The sequence below is a fragment of the Leptonychotes weddellii genome, chromosome 11 (assembly GCF_054177405.1).
Source record: "Leptonychotes weddellii isolate Sample4059 chromosome 11, ASM5417740v2, whole genome shotgun sequence".
NCBI lineage: Eukaryota > Metazoa > Chordata > Mammalia > Carnivora > Phocidae > Leptonychotes > Leptonychotes weddellii.
This window is the reverse complement of record NC_138379.1, coordinates 39909648-39928665: the sequence shown is the minus strand read 5'-3', so window position 1 is coordinate 39928665 and position 19018 is coordinate 39909648. Positions and strand designations below refer to the sequence as shown.

General features: G+C 51.2%; 1 protein-coding gene across 1 annotated transcript in view; it reads left to right on the top strand.

The window, feature by feature from the left end:
• The first annotated feature begins 461 nt into the window (after positions 1–461).
• Positions 462–19018, top strand: part of MICAL2 (microtubule associated monooxygenase, calponin and LIM domain containing 2) — a 213540-nt gene continuing 194983 nt past the window's right edge. Inside the window, exon 1 of the mRNA XM_081798584.1 lies at positions 462–622. The gene's annotated coding sequence lies outside the window, so the exon portion shown is untranslated. The remainder of the gene's footprint in view (positions 623–19018) is intronic.

Here is a 19018-nt window from a genome sequence, read left to right as displayed (position 1 = left end):
GCAAAAGCAAGGAGGGAGGTCCACAGCCATTACAGGAAGTGCCATGCTGCTCCCTCACTTCCAAAAGGGGAAACTGAGGCTTGCTTTCCAGCTGCCCAGACCAAGGAGCCTGAGGTCCAGCCCCTGCCTCTCCGCCTACACTAGGATACTAGCACCCAGGTTTTCATCTAGCAGCACCATTACGCCCCGCCTTCATCGGCCCCCCGCTGGTCTCAGACCTGTGCTGGTCTGGGTGGGAGCGCCCGCGGCTCCTTGCGCTCGGGGCACGGCTACAGCCCACGTGCGCCCGCCGGCAGACGCGGTGACAGCTGGCCCCGTGGGGGCGGAGCGGGCGTGGAGCTGGGGTGGGCTCCGCGCCGCACTGCCATTGGCCGCGGGCCTCGGGTCGGGGGCGGGGCGCGCCCCCAGCCGCTCTGTCATTGGCCGCGCCGCCGATGGGGGCGGCTCCCAGCGCAGTCAGCCGCGCGGCGCAGAAGTGCAGGCGCTCGCCTGGCTAAGGCTGCGCGGGGCTGCCTCCCTAGCTCCCAGCTCCGCAGGCGGCCTGCGGGTCCTGACCGCCGCGTGCGCGGCCCGAGGTGAAGGCAGAAGCTGACCCGAGGCTCGGTGGCTGGCGCGGATCTCGGTAAGGAGGGTGGGGTGCGGGGCTCCAGGGAGGGAGGGTCTGGAGGGCGGGCGGGGACCATGGCAGCCGAGCCTGGACTCTGCGCCCTGGCCCGCGCCGGGGACAGTCAGGTGCGGCCGCAGCATCTCTCGCTTCAAACCCACCCCGCGGGGCGTCCGGCAAGCAGGTGGCCCTGCCCGGGGAGGCTGGGGCTGCCCGATAGGTCTCTGAATCGATTAGAACGCAATAAAAGCCTGCCACCCGTACCCCGAACTACCTCCTACTCCGCCCCAACACCCAAACCCTGCAATTCTAAGCCGAGAAAATCCCCAAACGTCAACACGGAGTGGGCGCGACGCGCCCGCAGTACCGCATGCCACAGGGGCAGACCATCCCCAAACTTTGCTTTCCCATAATTTGGGCTCTGCTCTGTTCACGCTCTTTCCCGGCTCTTCACTGGGCGCTTCCCTACCCGCCACGGTTCTTCTCCCTCCTTAACAACAGGAAGTTAAGTTGGGCCAAATGTCAGTGGCCTGGCCGCCTGCGGGCTGGGATTGGGACTGAGTCTGGGGCCCGGGCGTGGAGGTGGTCAGGGGACAGCGGCGCTGTCCTGTCTGTCGTGTATCCCCCAGCAGCCCAGGCGCACCCCAGGCCTCGGAGCACCCGGCGGGGGCGTCTGCGGCTCCCTTTTCGTTGTCGTCGTCCGTACTAGCTCTGGGAAGAAATGGGGTCTTGCCGGCAGCGTCTGCCACCGCTGACCTGGCTTCCGGACTGGAGCAAGTGGGGTTAACTTTATCCTAGGCCAGCCTCCCTGCAGAGCTGGGAATCATAGCCTTTGCTGGATGGGGAAGAGGCGTGTTGAAACCAGAGTAAACGTGTGCCTCCTTCCACGTTGTTAATTTTGTAACCTGGGTTCTTAAGGCCAAAAGAGCTTTTATTTGGAGGGCCATCCTGCCTTGTGGGACTTGAGGTGGCAGTATGTGGACCTTCTTGCTGTCAGCCTCCCTTGCTCACTCTAGTCTTCTGTGGTTTCAGGCAGTGGGGGGCCGGGGGGTGAAGTCACTAGCTGGCCCCCTTGTGGGCAGGTCCCTTGGAAAGAAAGCCAGCAGCGGGTTGGCCCTCTGGTGTTTATGTGCCTGGGTGCCTGGCACCTGGACCAGCTCTGTTCTTGTCCCCTTCCTGGGGCCAACAAGTGGGCCTCAAGTCTCCAGGACAGCCCCAACTGATGTTCTGAAGACTCCTTGCAGGAAGAGCTTACCTTTGGGCAGAAGACAGATTTATTATGTGCCTACGGACAGACAGGGCCTGCCCTGTGGCACTTTTGCAGCAGATTTCATGGTTATTTTCCAAACACTCAGTTTTGCCCTCCTCATTTTAGATGTGGGGAAACAGACTCGGGTAGCATAAGTGCCCAAGGTCACACAGAAAGTGGCTGAGCCAGGATTTGGACCAGGCTCTGCCAGAACTATATTCAGTGTTCTTCCTGCTGCCCTGTGGCTCTAGAAAGTGATGTCTGCAGGATCATGGCACTCCCTTGTGCTGATTGGAGCCTCCTGGCCTTTGAAAAGATTCTGTCTCAAGATTCAGAGGCTGCTTCTTTGGCAAAGCACTTGAACTGACCCTGGTTAGCCCAGGTTGTTCAACCTGCAGACCACTTGCTCACTCTGTCCTCTGGTCAGGGATGAATGGCTGGTATTGGTCATGCTGTACTGGGGAGGGATTTGACCTGCTGGTGTTTGGGTACTATGGGGGGTGCGGGGCTGGGGAGGAAGCCTGCCTGTGCCATTGACTTGGTCTCACCTCTGAAAGTTGGTTTCTGGGATAGTCTAGGAAGAATATTAGCTGAAATAACCTCTACCTTAGATCTGATCCTGGTTTTGTTTGTTTTGTTTCGGGGGGACAGTTGTTGAGCTATACTAGTTATGGTTGTAAGGTGATTGAGATCCCCAGATCTTCTTATCTGTGCTGCCTTCCTTCTTCAGTCCTGGAGCTCTGGCTTTCTGCTCATCCCTCTCTTCTAAAAGAAAATCATGATTAGCCTAATACCAACCAGTTGTACTTTACTAAAAAGCATCTTATGGACTAAAGCTGGTTTTAGCTATGTTCATTGAAGGCCCATTCCTAGGAGCAGCAAGGAGCAAAGGAACAGTTGGGTAACCCTCCTCTGCCTATAATTGGGGTGTGTTTCTTCTCTCTGCCCATGTCCATACCCTCATCTGGGTGTGCCTGTCAACAACCATGGACCTGTTCCTTTCACTCCCTGCTTCTGAAGGGTAGAGGTCCTGCCTTCTTGGTGGAGAGCCTTCATTCTGGCTGGAGGGGTAGAGTATGGACGCAAGAAAATTTGGGCTGAACATTGCTCGTCTTAGAAGCCCTGCCAGGGCTAAAAGTCTCTGTTGTTTAAAGAGCCAGGGAAGGGAATACTGTTCATCATGCGGGGAATTTTCACTGTTTATATCATTAGGTCCCCATATTAGCCCTCCAAAGAAGTAACTGGGGTTGTCCCCATTTTATAGATGAGGCGACTGAGACTGGGGAAGGTTGAAAGTACCCCCCTCCCCCGCTTGCTTCACGTGGCTAGTGAGTAACCAAGCTAGGCTTCTGGTCTCAGTCTGTATGAATGAGATTGAGGTAGTGAGTTAAGGACTGAAGGAAGCAGGAAAATCTGGTGGCTGTGCTCTGTAGTCTGGAGGGGTGGTGTGGGCCGCTCCCTCGCTGCATTCACTAGTCCCCAACTTCTGTTATAATTCTTTGTGAACATGGCTTCCCACCCCACTATGAAATGGCTTTTAAAACCCTCACAAAACTTAGCAGATTTCTTTCCTGGTTCTTACAAATCCTCCTTGCTCTTTGCTCCGTATTCCCTTAGCCTTTTGTACCAGTCTTCATTAAGCTGTCCACCATAGTGTACTGCCATCCTCTATTTTACCATATCCACGAACATTTTCAAACAAATAAAGACAATAATATAATGAGCCCCATATACTCATTATCTAGCTTCAACAGTCATCAAGATTACGCCGGGTTGGCTTCATCTCTTTATTTTTCTCCCCTTCTGTCTTTTCTTCCTGAAGTATTTTAAAGCAAATCTCTGATACCATGTCATTTTGCCCCTATCTAACCCAGTATATATCTATTTTTAAAAGAATGTGTTTTTTTTTCGTAACCACATTGCCATTATAGCATGTAATAAAATGAGCAATAGTTCTTCGGTCTCATCTGTCCATATTCAGAGTTCCCGGATGGTCTCCGAAAGGACCTTCGGAATTGGTTTGTTTGAATCAGGATCCAAGTCTGTATGCTACATTTGGTTGCTAGTCTTTTTATGCCTATTTTAATCTGGAGCAGCCTCCCCTCCGCTTTTTAACCAGCCACGACCCTCCGTCTTAAGTGCCCACCTCCCCCGCTGGCCGGCAAACCCTGCAAGGCTGTAATCCACTTCTGTGCCCAGCTGGAACCCTGTGTGGCCTCTGGGATGGGGCAGAGGCTAGCTGAGCATCTGTCCAGTGATGTCACAGCCACTCAGGCAGTGTATTTTGAGTGAATGAACCCTGTCCTGGGCTTGTGTGACTGCTTGTGACAGTGTTTAGATAAGAGGGTTAAAAAAAAGATGACTTGATCGGGTGTGGAGGTTTCCTCAGCAAGCATCAGTCTGTACACATTGTGAAATAAGAGAACTATTTGCTGTGCTCACCACACTGCTCTGGTTTGTGGTGGGGAGCCCAGATGGCCGCCTTTCTGCCCTGATCAGCAACCGGTCTCCCCCGATCATCTGTGGGGCAGACGGTGACTGAGGTCATTTCTGCCAGAGCTTGGAATCCCAACTCACTCAGCCAAAGGCATCAGCACATTCTGACCCAGACACTTGGCGTTTGGGCTCCACAGAGACCTCTGCACACCTCCGTCTGGGCAGCGCTCCTTCCCTGTGCCTTGCCGAGCTCCCCTGACCTGCCCCACACCTGGCCAGTTGTGGAGCCTTACTCAAACGACGCACACTCATGACCTTTCAGTATCTTGTCTGAGTTTGCGGAGAAGAGCTAATGTCGCCTCTGGCACCTTTGTGGGCATCCTACTGAAGGAGACGGGAGGCTCAGGAGGGAAGGAAAAGGTACGCTTCTCTCCTGGATTCCCTGTCAAATCTCCGTAAGATCTGACCCACCCGCGAGGGGCCCCCTCTGCAAACAGCCCTCAGAATGAGGAGTTGTTTTTTTCTTCTTATTTGTTGTTGTTTGTTTTGTCTTGGGTTTTTGTTGTTGTTTTTCACGTGGTCTTTTCCACCAGGCGAGTCCTTCTTTTTTGATAGCAGTGCTATAGTTGATTATTTTCCTTTATCTTTAGTCATCTTAGTATTTTCTCCAAATTTTTACAATAAAAACATTTTTCTAGTGGAAAATCCAAATACTTGGTGTCTTTTTCCTTAAAAAAGAGAATTTTATTCAATGTGGATGGGAAGACAAAATTATACATGCATTTTTGTATAGCTATGTATGAGGATAAGGTCACAGAGCCATTGGGATTTTGATATTTGCCTATTTTATTTATTTGTTTTATGACATTATCTTTAAGAACTTACCTGGGCTTCCTCAAATTAGGGAATCAAGAAAGCTGGGGCTTAGGAAACAGGAACCCATGGAACCCATGCAGCCTCACCCTCTTTCCCATTCTACCTCCTCCCTTTCCTTCTTGAGAATTTCATTTTGGTTTCCCTGAAATTGTTCTAATGGTAGGCTCTTGATTTTTTTTATTCAGCTATCAGAGGCACACAGAATGACATGGTTGTTAAGGCCAGGTAGGCAGGGCAAAGCTTCAGGCCCCAGTGGCCTGTCTTGTCTTCTTGGGGAAGTGCATGATAGCCAAACACCCCACGGACCTCACTTTGGGGGTGGGGGTGGCTGACCGCTCCCTCCACCATTTCTGTTTCCTCCCTGCATCTTCTCCAGAGGGAGAAAACATGGCTGGTCTGCACTGATAAATCTCCTCCTTTCTGAAGCACTGATCATCTGGTCTCGCAAACTCAGGCCTGGCAGGGATGATAGGGGACATGAGCCCTTTGGTCACAAACAAACTTTCACTGCAAGACTGGGTCACCGTGGAGTCTGATTTTTGAGACCCTTTCCCTTCTCTGTCCACTGCTGAGGAAGTGTCCACCCCTGAGGAGCCTTTGGTGAAGGCCAGGTGTGATATCATTTCTTAAATGTAATTGCTCGGTACCCTCCACCCACCTAAATATTATTGTAGTTCATCCTAGGAAGCTCTGGCCTGTTGCCATGGTGGCTGGCCGGGAACTGTGCGTGGACAGTGCTGATGTTTTTAGGGTTGGGACTGTAGTATGTTCTTTGTTTGCACTAGTGTTTCTCTCTTCCCTGAGTGTCGGGGGAATTTCCCTGACTGCGCCCCACCCTGAATCCCCACCTCCCAGCCGGGATCCCTGGCTGCACTGGCATTCCTTGCAAGGCCGGGTCAGATTGCTCTTTGGGGAACACACAGGTATTGGCGGGTCCCCGAAGAGGGACTTGCTTCCTGCTGGTTTGGGGCCCCGGGTTTTCTCCTTCCCCCGCAGTGAGGGATGTCCAGTGCAGATGTCCTTTCTTCAGGCAGCAAGAGGAGGGTAGTGAGGAGCTGGATGGTGGCTTGTGATCTCTGAGCTGCCCCAAGAGAAGGTTTTAGGGACGTCTGCAGGCCGGAGCTCCTGCCACACCCAGTCTCGAAGCCCAGCCCTGCCAGAGGCGGGAGTGGGAGTTTAGGAACATCCCGTTCTGGCCCTGCCGTGCTCATATCAGTGTGTTACAGCAGATGCAGAAACCATGGCTTTGCTCTCGTGACTCTGAATGGCTGGCCTTGGCTACGTATCTGAGTACTGACTGTAACAAGTAAAGATTTGCAGCATCGCAGAGTTTAACTTGGACCCGGGGCCAGGAGACGAGGTGTAGGGGAGGATGAAGAAGTTCCAGGAAAAAGTCACTTGGGCCCTTTGGTCCCTGGGAGAGCTGCTGCCTGGAGCAGAGTGGGCCCAGGGCCTGCTGGGGGCCTGGCAGAGCCGCTGACCCCTCTGCCGGACAGCTGTTCACCCTGGAGGAGCAGAAGGGGGTCCTGAGGTGTAGCGTGTGGAGTCCATGCCTGCTGTGAGGTCAGATTGCCGAAAGCTCCGAGTATCAGGACAGAGGGGCTTCTGCACAGCTTGATGCAAAGGGCAGGTGAGGAAACCCCTGCTTGAAGGAGGTAGGGGTCTGATAGCAGATGAAATGGAAAACAGAGGAATAGACGGGGCCACTGGGGAGGCCTCTTTTCAGACTTCAGAGAGAGGACTAGGTCCATCTCTTTCCTCAGGGAATGTCCTATGGGGCTTGGGCAAATGGTGGGGGCCTTGGGGACTAGGGGGTCCATACCAGGAGAGCTTGTCACCTGTCTGCCTGCAGCTGCAGGACAGGACTGTTGGAAGGAAGGAGGAGGCTCTGGATGAGGTCTCAGGATTCTGCTGGGTCCTCAGTTTGTGGCAGCCAGAGGCCCAGCACTCCTGCCTGCTCCAGGTTTCCATCTCTAGCCTGGGTGTGTCTGTTATCTTGTACCTGACATCCTGGACTGTCTTAAAAAAATGACTCACCCACCCACACACAGATACACACAGACGCAGGGTACTCACCCTCCCCCCCAACATGCATGGATGAGGGTAACATACTCATTCACTCAGGACAAAGGTAATTCAATGAAAAGTCTCTCTCCTTCCCATCCTCCAGCCCTCTGTTCTCTTCCTCAATGGCATCTGCTGTCGCTAATCTCCTGTGGATCCTGGCAGACAGAATCTAGGCATTGATTTGTGCCTGTCTCCCCCTTTGCTCCTCTTTGGATCTGCTGGGAAGCACCCAGAACGCAGAGTGGGGCCCACACGGCTGCTGAGACTCAGTGGTTCTTTCAATTGGCCAAAGCTTAACTATTGCCCTTCCCCGCTACTTTGCCACCTCTCCTCATGCAGAATCTCCTGGTGTTAGATTTGTGGATGTAGAGAGCCTGGACATTGGGGAGAAACCTCAAGGGCCTGTTCTGTGATAATAGGTACAAACAATCCTACTAAGACAAACCTGGGTTCGAATCCTAGCCATGTGGCCTTGGGCAAGTCCACGAACACTAGTATTTTAGTCTATATAAAGGAGGTCATTACACCTACCTCAAAGGGTTGATGTAGAGATGTAATTAAAATATTTTTTTGGGAAAGCACCCTGCAGAGGTGGGCACTCAAAGATGTCTTTACTTCCACTTTTAAGGAGTGACCCATTTTCAGAACGGGCCTGGAATCCTCTGGATGGCTTCCTGGAAATCTTTCTCTTGGTGGGTTCCTGACCTCTTAACTTCCCTGCAGAAGGTAGCCAGTTCTCCATTTTCTGTCTGGTTGAGCTCCTCCTCCCCACCACCTCCTTCTGCCCTGGGGAGCCCAGCCTCTCCGCACCACCTCCTTCTGTGCTCCTCCCCACCCCCAGTGGTGAGCAGGACGCTGCTGGCCTCCTGGAGAGGGCTCTGGGCTGTTTATGGCAGCTCTCCAGGGTGTTTATGTTGTGATCTCTTCAGAAGCTCCTAGCAGATGTCTGGTTATTGCTGAAACTTCATCTTTATCTTCAGCACGAGAGAAGAGGGAGGCTATTTTTAAAGATGTTTAATTGGCATGGCTGCACAGAGCGGCCTAGATTGCCTCCAAGCTTTATTCTGCATCGTTCCTGCTCTTTACCCATTCTGAACCCTTCCGATCCAGGCTGAGAGACCTTATATGTCCTGATTTTAGAGCAGCACTTAAATTTGGCAAGCAATTGTAATCTCTTAAAAAGGTAGGTCAGGGAAGCAAAGGCGACCAGCTGTCTTTTTCCAGACTGGGACAGATGGCAGCGTGAATGAGGAGCATTTCTGTGTCCATAGAAACCAACACCTGCCCCCAGTGCTGACCCTTCCTTTCACCTGTGGTGGCAACCCCCCCCCCCCCCCATGCTGCCTGCTGACTGGCTGGGAGATCTTTAGCATTGCCTTTGTCTTTGGACTCAGGTGGGGCTCAAGGTGAGCAGGGAGTGGAACTAGGGTAGTTTCAAATGATACTGACCTCCCAGGAGGGAGGGAGAGAGAGATGGAGGCCATGAGTCACAGGACCTTGGGATGTCAGACTGGAAGGGCCCTCTGAGATCACCCAGCTCTCACTCATGCCACTGTGGTTTTTACTTATGGGGAAACCGAGGCTCAGAGGTCTATTGGTACTGAGCAGAGGCCAGGGAGGTGCGGTTCCTTGCTCAAGGTCACCCAGCCAGGTGTGAGTCAAGTCTGTTCTCCCTCCACCCTTTTTGCCCAGCCGTGATCCTGTGGTTTGTTTTGGGCAGCTTTAATTGCAGTTGGCCTTCCCTTTTGGGGGCAGAGCCCTGCCCCCTTTCTCGCAGCTCTGGCATTCTTCCAGTTTAGGATGTATACATTTGTAGCATGGCTTGCTCAATTGCTTGGTGCAAGATCTTTCGTTAACAAAAATACCTCCGCCAGAGCCTTGGGGCCTAAAATTCCCACCTTTGTTTCCAGTCCTTGTCTTCCCTTTATAAAAAATGTAGAATTTAACTGGGAAGGATATGTTGACAGATTAGCTTATCTCTGATTAGCTGTCAGCAGAGGGCTGAACCTGAGGGGATGAGTTAGCTGGGAAGAGGTGGAGGAGGGAAGCAGGACTGTTAATAGGGTGCCGTCAGGGAGGGCATGGAGCACCTCGACCAAGGCTCTTGAGCTCAGTGTGCAGCTGCCGTGCTGGGGATGCTGCAGTGAATGACAGGAGCGGAGCCCTCACCTAATGCACGGAGGTGCATTAGACAAGCTGCAGATGCCCACATAGCAAGGTAGAGTGTGGAATGTGCTTTGGAGAGCCTCACAGTGGAACCAGGGGGTACTTCCTGGAGGAGGTGGCACTTGGTGGTTAAGACGGGCCTTGGAAAATAGGATTTCCATAGACAGAGATAGCCAGAGGTATAGCACACGGAAATGTGGAAAAGTGAGGGCACATTCAGGGAGCCACGTGGTAGAAACGTGGGGGCTGCCTGGGGGCGGTGTGGAAGGCTGGAATCGGGCCAGCCCCAAGTGCTGTGGTGGGGGTGGGGGTGGGGTTTGCAGTTGTCAGACGCTCGTGGAGCATTGTGGGCCAGCCTCTGAAGTGGTCTCACAAGTACCCAAATATCCCCATTCAGGTGGGTGCTGCCCTGGGTTTCTGGTGCACACTTTGGGTTTACTTCCCCAGTGGAGGAAGAAGCTTGGGCATGTGGGTGGGGCAGGACTTGATGTTTCCAGGCAGCTGGAACATGTAGGGGCTTGGCTGACTCCCCAGCCTTTCCCTCGGCCCTCTGGACACCTGGCCATGGGGAGGGGGCAGAAACTGAGCTCAGTTTCCACTAGCTCCAGTGTTAACCTAGCAGGTGGGAGGCATGGCAACCTGGTGTGCTTAAGGCTTTGACATTTGAGCAGGGTTTCCAGCACCTGTTCTCTGCCACAGAGGTCTCAGGAACACCCTTGCTGTATGTGATGGGATAAATCGCTCCTGCAATCAGCAAAGGGCATGAGTTCAGTGCCCATGGGAGCTACGGTTGGGGTGGGGGGCACACACGGAATCAGCTTTCGTCTTTCTTTTTTCTAGTATTAGTGCTACCAATATGAGACCACATTGGTTCATTGACTGATCAGTTAATTGCTCAATTTATTCATTCTGCAACCAAGAGTTCTGGAGTTTCCTTTCTGTGAAGCATGTTGTCCCACTGACTATGGTTTTTAGAGTTGTAAAACCTTTGGCAAGCCACTTCCTTTCTCTGAGCCTCAAGTGTCTCTTCAATAAGATGGGAGTGATAATATTCACCACTCAGGGTGGCTGTGAGGATTAAATGGGGCAGTGTGCCCAGCACACCTATCATGGTGCCTGGCACCTAGGGGGCAGAGACGCCCTTCCTCCTCGAGTCTGCTCCTGAATTGGCCCAATGGAGTCTGAGAGCATAGATGTGGACAGGGCTCCTCTTTGCTTCTGGCCTCCCATTCAGTCCTGTTCCCTAAGTGGCTTCTACCTTTAAGTAGTGACTTGTTAAGAGATTGGCTCAGTCAGAGCACCTATGTGTGCAATGAAGACAGATGAGGCGCCTTTCCCTTTGTGGCGAGATCTTCGCCATCAGACCTCGGAGCCACAGGGCTGTTCTGTTGGTGCTTGATTTCTCCACTGTGGTGGTCCAGCCTCGGCTTGCACATCAGAGCTGACCTGTTCCATCTTTGGACGGCTCCTCCTGTCCCCTCCTGATGGCTCCTGGTAGCTTCTGGCATTTGGTCCCAGTCTTCCTTCTTGAAGTCATAGAGAATGAGCGTTCTCTTTCCTTCCACATGTCCACCTCCTCAGATACGGTTTTTAAATCCAGTCTGTGATAGACTGATAGGAAGAAGTACCACTATTTCGTGTACCTTCAAGAAAGAAAAAGTGCTTCCAATTAAATTGTGGAATGATGCTTTGTTATCACTGAAAAGTTTTATATTTACTGAGAGAAGAATCTTTTTAGACTTTAGACATAAGTTTATATCCCATAACACTTGTATGTACATAAAAAGGAAAACATATTGGTTAGGCATTTCTAAAACCTCTTCAGTTTTAGAATCTGATTCTTCTAATTCACTTTTTGACTCTGCCATCTTTGTGGCTCTTTTGACATATTATTATATTTTGGTAAATTGATGATACATTTCTCAATCTTAGATGTTAAGGGGCTAGAAGATACATTCTGCTTTCAGACATTTTATAATTGAAAAGTACGCATCTTGTAATTAGTAAAACAAGATATTTAAAGGCAGCCCTCTTGTTCTCTCTATCGAGTCTTCTTCTAGGTTAACAACCTGTGATGTGGTTTCAGTTCTTTTTATCTTCCTGGTGGTTCTCCTCTGAGCAAACTCCCACGTGTTCAGATTCTTATACAGTGCCCAGGCCACGTATGCTATTCGTGGTGTGGTATGGCCACAGCAGAGGAAGGGAGCCATCACCTCCCTGGTTGAGGCCATTCTACTCCTCTTAATGCAGCCCAGGATTGCATCAGCTTTGCTGGCCGCTATATCACACCATTGACTCACTGACATTACTGCTGACCAGATCTTTTTAACATGTTGTGTTGCTCAGCTGCATCTTCTCTGTCCTGAACGTGTGTGGCTTTAGAACTTAAATGCAGAGCCTCCTATTTTCTTCCCATCTGATTCAGAACAACCATTTCTATTAAATTTCCACTTTGTTAAATTCGGTGCATCCATGGTCCATTGAGCTCTTTCAGGATCCTATTTAAGTATGCCTTCCATGTGGTTGCTGGAGAGGAGGGGGGTGAGGGGATGGGGTAACTGGATGATGGACATTAAGGAGGGCACATGATACAATGAGCACTGGGTGTTGTCCACAACAGATGAATGGCTGACCTCTACCTCTGAAACTAATAATATACTATATGTTAATTCATTGAATATAAATAAAATAAAATTAAAAAATATGCTTTCCGTAGCATCATCTGAGTTGCTGATAAAATGCTTCTCGGGAGAGAGCCCTCTGGCTTGCTACTAGAGACCTCCCCTCAGGCACCGTGACATCTTTCATCAGCATGCTTTGGGAATGGCAGTCTAGGCTGCCCCTTTCCTGAGTCGCTGTCCGTTTGCTTTTCTGACTTCTGGCCAGATGTCTTCTTGAATCTGGCAGGCCACGGCTATTGCAGTCTTCCATCTCCCTCTAGATCCCGTCACAGGAGGAAGTGGGCTCTGGCTGACAGCACGTGTTGTCAGTTCCCAGAGGGGCCCCCAGACTGCTTTCGGGTGTCCCCGGGCTGCCCCGCAGAGATGCAGCTGGAAGTTCAGCGGTCTCATCTGCAAGAGTTTCCAATGCTCTGGGCCAGGGGACTTACAGTCACTGGAAATATCTAAATAGATGTATTTTAGAAACCAAGCTTGTCCCCCATCCCAGCTCCCTTTCTCATCTCAGTGTTGGATCTTTGTCTGTCAGTCAAAAGATGGCTCTTTGGGAGAGGGGCCCCAAGGCACCTGGAGTGGGAGCCCAGGTCTGACTTCCCAGGGCCCCTTTCTGTCCCTCGACCTCTTGGCTCCAGATGACCCCCCAGACCTTCCTGCCCTCTGCCCTCTGCTGTGCAGCCTGAGCTCATCCCAGGCTTGCCTCCTCTGGCTGAGGTGGGGACAGGCCTCTCATCACTATCTTAGGGTTTTCTTGGTTATGCATTCTCCTTCCAGTGACGGCTCGTGGGCTCCAACAGCTGGCCTTGTCAAGGGCTCCCTGTGCAACCACACGGCTCCTGTTCCGGAACATGTTCTGTAGTTGTCTGCGTGCCAGGCACTGGTATCAGGGCTTTGTAAACATGAACTCACTTAATTCTTGTGCCAACCCCATGAGGTGGATCTTGTCATTTGTCCCACTTACCAGTGAGGAAATTAGGGCACAGAGGGGTTAACTGATTTGCTCAAGGTTTCACAGTTAGGGCAAGAGGGAGAGTTGGAGTCTAGCTGATTTGTACCCGGAGCCCAGCTCTCAACCTCTCTGGTGAGCGGCTTGCTACCTAGAAGGCCCCTCCCCCTTCTCCTCCTCCCGCTTCCTCTCCTTCCCTCCCTACCCTCCTCCTCACTGCCCCTCCCCCCTCACTCCTTTGCAGAACTGGAGCTGCTTTGGAGTCTGAATCATTGACTTCCTCAATCTCAGGTCCTAGAGCCCTTCCGTGCTCACAGCCATTTGAAGTCTGTGAGAGTCTCAGGCACCAACTTCCCCCTTCTTGGTCTCTCATAAATTTCAGAGGAAATGATTGCTTTTCCTCCATAGTTCCTGTGTCCTCCTGGTCAGTAACCCATTCTGCCATTGTTGTGGGAATCAGTTAGTCCTGTTTCTATGGATACTTCCTCCCTTTCCTGGAAGGGGAGGCCAGCCGGATATTTCAGCCAGTGGGGTTTCAGGACTTCCTTGTGGTGTTTCCTCTCCCCGCCCTGCCATGCTCCCACCCACCACCCAAGCTCTTCTCTGGCTGGCCTGAGATCCCATCAGCAACTGACACCACCCCACGGTGCCCATGGGGACCTTCCCTTTAGGCCTCAGGTCTTCTCTGAGCACACCTGTGTTCTCCAGAATATTTTCCTCTTTCATGCTTTTTTGTTACATAGGGATCCTCTGTCTCCAGGCCCTATCCCAAGTCCATCCCTTTAAGAGATAAAAGCTGGGCACTGAGAAGTGTATATCAGTTACGTAAAGAAAAGAATCAATATTTGTATTTGTGTGTATATACATAAACATTGTCAGGGATGAGGCGTAAGCAATGAGAGCCATTCCCAGGTTCGGAGCGGGGGCAGACTGGGTAGCTGCGGTAGAAGGGACACACTTCCTGCATACTTTAGTGAGTTTTGATTTTTGAATGTATTTCCTACCCAAAATTTAAAACAACAAAACCAATAAAAACCCAACCACAGACAACCTGGGACTGCTGCTTGGGGGACTGTGGAAAGAGCGGGACTCACCTGGTTCAGTCAGTGCTCTGCCTCCTACCGAATGGGCCTCTGCTCCTCAGGTGCGCACCGGGCTAGTGACAGCCCACTTAACCTGGCTGTAGGGATGCAAGGGGACCCTCTTCTACAGCCTGGCACATGGGGGGTCTGAGTAAACCACCTCCTCCCTGACTCTCTCCTTTGAAGCTCTGAAGGAACTTGAGACTTTGCTGCCTCTTAGAATCACAGTTTACTAAGAGCTGGTGCTCAAAAGGTACACCTGGGCCTCAAGTGTTGGTTTTCCTCTATGACTCACCTACAACTCACTGTGGTCTTTTCCCCCTGTTGAATTCCGGGACTTGAGGTAGCTGAAATGCTCTGATTGCCTGGGTTTGCCTCCAAGAATGATGCACTTTCCTTCTCCAGACCTACAGGACTTCACAGATCATTTCTTCCACCATACTCATCTGCCCAGCTCAGGGGAGCACGATTAGAATGGGTCTAACACCCTTTGAAAACAGAAGCCCATAACTGGCCTTGCAGATAACCTAGGTCAGAGCAGACCCTGAAGAAAAAAATGCAGGCCATTGGGAGAAGCCAGTCCGGGCACCTGTAATTGAGGAAACGACCTGATTAGGAAAGTGACTTGTTTACCTTGGGCAGGTGATTGTGAAGCCGACTTTGAGTACCTACTGTGTGGCCTGGGCCCTGTGATATGGGGATGGCAATGGGGGTAGGCCCAGCCTCACCTCTACTCCAAAGCACATTCATCACATACTCAAGAAAACAAGACATACGTGTTTTAAAAAAAAATGAAGTAGGAGATTGTGGTAACGGTTCAGATCATTGAAGGCAACTCACAAGATAACTTCATGACTAATTCCATATGATGGTGGAGATAGCAGTGGGTGGTTTTCTAGGGGCTAGAGAGGGCCTGGAAAGCTTGAAAGGGAAAGAAGGAGTCTGGGGAGAGGTGGAGACTGCATTTGATCTGGATCTAGAAGGTTCCATGAAGTGCAAATGGGTACGTGGAAGGAAGAGAAGAGCATTTCTAGTGGGTGTAGAGGCCTGGGGAGATGGGAAATGGCTTGGTTTGAAGGTGGGCAGAAGGAGGTGAGGCTGGACATGTGAGTTTAGGACAGAGGCAGACAGCCTTCAATAAGGCAAGGAGAGAGAGTGTGTGTGTGCACATGCTCACGCACATGTGTATGCACGCACCTAAGTTCAGAACAGAGATGGGAGACTGTGGGCCCAGGGTCTCGTAGGGCACTGTTGTTGTAAATCCTAGGGAGAATGAACAAGAAAGGGTTTGGCTGCCACACGTCTTAATCTAGGCATCTACAGCCTCTATTCCAGAAATGTCTTCAGGAGCGGAGAAGGAGGCCAGAGGCATGTTAGCCATTCCCCCACCATTGTTGTTTGCACATTTTCTTCTTAGGCATGTCAAATGTCGATTCACTCAGCAGATATTTATGAGTTGTTATTCTCTGCCAGAAGCTGTTCTAGGTGCTATGGTTACAGAGGGGGAAAAAAAGGTAAAATCCCTTGCCATATAGACCTTAAGTTCTAGGACAGGGAGAGAAACCATAAATAATTAGGTTAAATGTATGAGGCCAGGCCATGAGGTGGATGAAGAGAGAAAAAGATAGGATGTTCTGGGTGTAGCTGGAGGGAAACAGTTGAGGAGAAGGCTGGAATTTTCGATGGAGTGGTGGGAAAGAGCTTACTGACTTGCCCTGCCTCTGGGACTGAGAAGCCAGCAAAAGAGAGGTTTGGGGCCAAAGGGAAGGAGGCCAGGCCAGATCCTGCAGGGATCTTGAGTCCCCATTTGATCCTCTTCCCCGCACTGAGGGCTTCGGCTCTAGGCAGCGGGGAGCCTTTGAGTGTGCTTGAGCAGAAGAGTGCCATGCGTGGAGAGGTGTCCCTTGTGACTTTGTAGAGGATGGGATATAGGGAGCTGAGGTCCCAGATGACCAGGGCCCACAAAAATCCACTAGTCTGACACCTCTGACTTAGGTACAGTAGGGTAGAGCTGGGAAGCAAGAGCAGTGGGATGGGGGCGGGGCAGGGGGAGCAGGTACTGGCAGAAGGGGAACGATGGCAGAGTTTAGTTTGGAGGGGAGCAGTACGCTGAAATTCTTAGAATTTGGGGCTTGGGGTCCGTTCAACATTCTTGCTGTGACTTTTCTTTATTTTAGAATACTGTAGTGCTTAAGAATGTGGGCTCTGGGTTTGAATCCTGCCAAAGTGGCCTTGGGAAAGTTACTTACCCCCTCTGTGCTTCAAGCCCCAGCCCTGTAAAATGAAGTAGTACTTACCTTTAGGTGCACTTTGAGAGGATGAACTAAGCTACTGACTGTAGAATGCTTACAGCAGTACCTGGTGTATGGGAGGTGCCCAGGAAGTATTAGCTCGTCTGACTATCCTGTTTCTCTCTCCATATATAGGTGTGTGTCAGTAAAATTAATGTGTTGGGCATATCTTTTCTGTGGTCCTAAAGCTAAGTCAAATGAAGAAAATTAGGCTTTTAAGGACTAAATGAGGTAATGCTTGTGATGGATTTAACTTAGTGGCAGATGAATGAGTTAAAAGTACTATGATCACCAGATATTATCGTGCAGAAAATGACTTTCCAGTGGAAATCCTTTGTAAGGTCACTTATTTAACCATTGCTTATCGTGCCTAGATATACTATCTCATTTCATCTTTGCAACACCTGCCCGAGATCAGCATTGTTAACCACATCTTACAGATGGGGAAACTGAGGCTCAGAGACACTAAGATTTGCCCAAGTTTGCACAGCCAATAAGTGCAGAACCAGGATTTGAGAGTTTTTTTTTCCCCCGCCTCTGACATTGAACTACCTTTTATAATAAGAATAATTATTCCATGAGTGATCTGTTATGTAAATGTACATTGACAATTAGGCTACATCAGTCTCCCTTGGTATTGGTGGTGACATGGAGCCTTGGGGGATACAGAGCCATGGCCAACTTCGCAGATAGACCAGGAGCAGTGTCAGAGGCAGGACCCTGGACCCAGAGTCAGAGTTGCACATGGGTGGGAGATACTGTGGGTAAGTCAGCACCTTCCCTCAGTGACTCATCCCCCAGAGCCTTTCAGCCACAGAGAGAGTCTGCCTGAGACCTGTCTTGGTTGACTCAGCCCCTGGTGTGCCAGAGGAGCAGAGTCTGACGGGTGCAAATCCCAGCTCCACCACTTAGCAGCCCTGTAAAGCCAGGATAGGAGTGAATTTCTTTGTGCCTCAGTTTTGTTATCTGCAAACCCACTCATGGGGATTTTATGACAATTAAATGAGGTAAGCCATGCAAATACCCAGAATTCCATGGCCCCAGCAAGCCCTGAGAGTTAATATTATGCTAATAACTATTATATTATAATGTTATAAAAGCCTCCTTTGACCTCTGAGGCCAGAATAAAATGTCCCACCCTCTCTGCATGGGCCCTCCGGGAGCATCTAGTTTTGCCTTATTATGTAAATGTCGGTGTAGCTCTTCACCGGACTATGAGTGCTTGAGACCAGGGAATAAGTCTTAGTGTTTGTTTGTTTTGAAACCCCTGGAGACAAGTGCCTTGTCCTAGAAGATGTGGAAAGACGTTTGCCAAATGGAATGGGATCCTAGTTTCCACTTCGATAGCAGCCGCATATTCTCACCTGCACATCCCACCTCCCAGGACTATGGAAAATGTCTGATGTTTCTAAGGGTGCTTTACAGTTAGCCAAGCACATTCACATTCATGTTTTACTCAGTCTTTACAATTGTCCCCTGTGGTCATCGGTTCTTATCCCCATTTAATAGGTAAGGAGACCGAGCCTCCGCAGAGTTCAGTAATCTGTCCACAGACTCTCAGGCAGAAGGTAAGGGAATGGGTGGTCCCCTGCCCATCCCAGGAAGCCTGAGTCTGGAGGCTCAGATCCACGGAGGCTCTCCATCTGTTCCCCTGTGCCCTTCTCCTGAGGAGGGCTGGGAGGAGACCATGGGACCAACAGACCTCTCTATGCTTCTGCTTTCTGCCCCCCATCCCACCTCCTCCAAAAAAGCACAGGACAATGGGCTTGAACCAGGGATGGGACTTGCTTAAATCACCTCCACTCCCATTTCCCTTTTTCATGGGTCTGAGGCCGGGGCTCTGTGCCCTGGGCTTGTGGGGAGTGGAGACGTGGGGACAGCACTGTAGCCACAGCCAAGCCTGAGCACAGACACTCCTTGGGGATACCTGCCAATGCAGGCGGAGGAGGCTGGCACCCATGCTTCTCCCAGGAGGAGGAGCAGGCCCTAGTTGAAGGGCCCAGAACCATATCCGAGGTGCAGGGGAGCTCCTGGGGGTGCCAAAGTAGCGACTGCTGGGGGCGGGAGGCAGTTCCTTTCTAGGGGGCAAAGAGGCAGATGATCCTTCCCGCAAAGGCGGGAAAAGCCCAGGGCTCCAGGACAGACCTGAATTCAGACTCTCAAACTCCAGAGCTGTCGCTTAAGCGGAAGAATCTTCTGTTTAGTTCAGCTTAGCAAGCTGTTATTGAGGAAATACCTGTAATGTCCTGGCAGGTGTGGGGAATAGAAGTCCAGTGAGATAGGGAGCCAGCCCTAATGAGCTCATGGCCTACAGCTCCCTTTTTACCTCTTCTGCCTTGGGGAGCCTTGAAGGCTGGGTGGCGGTGGTGATACTGGTGGGCACGTGGCAGTGTTCAGATTCCTGGCGTCCCAGAGCGCGCTGGAGTTTGGGCCTGGCAAAGCACCTGCTCATCGAGTTGGGGGCTGGGCCTGCTGTGCGGATGGAGGGGTTATTGGGCCTTTACGGTTGTGATTCTTGGCTCCCTCCAGGACTGTCCTAGGACCGAGGGCACAGACACAGGAGTGTCTCTGGGGTGTGGGTGAGAAAGACCCTAGGTGGAATGGCCCCCAGGAGGACGGCTGCGGC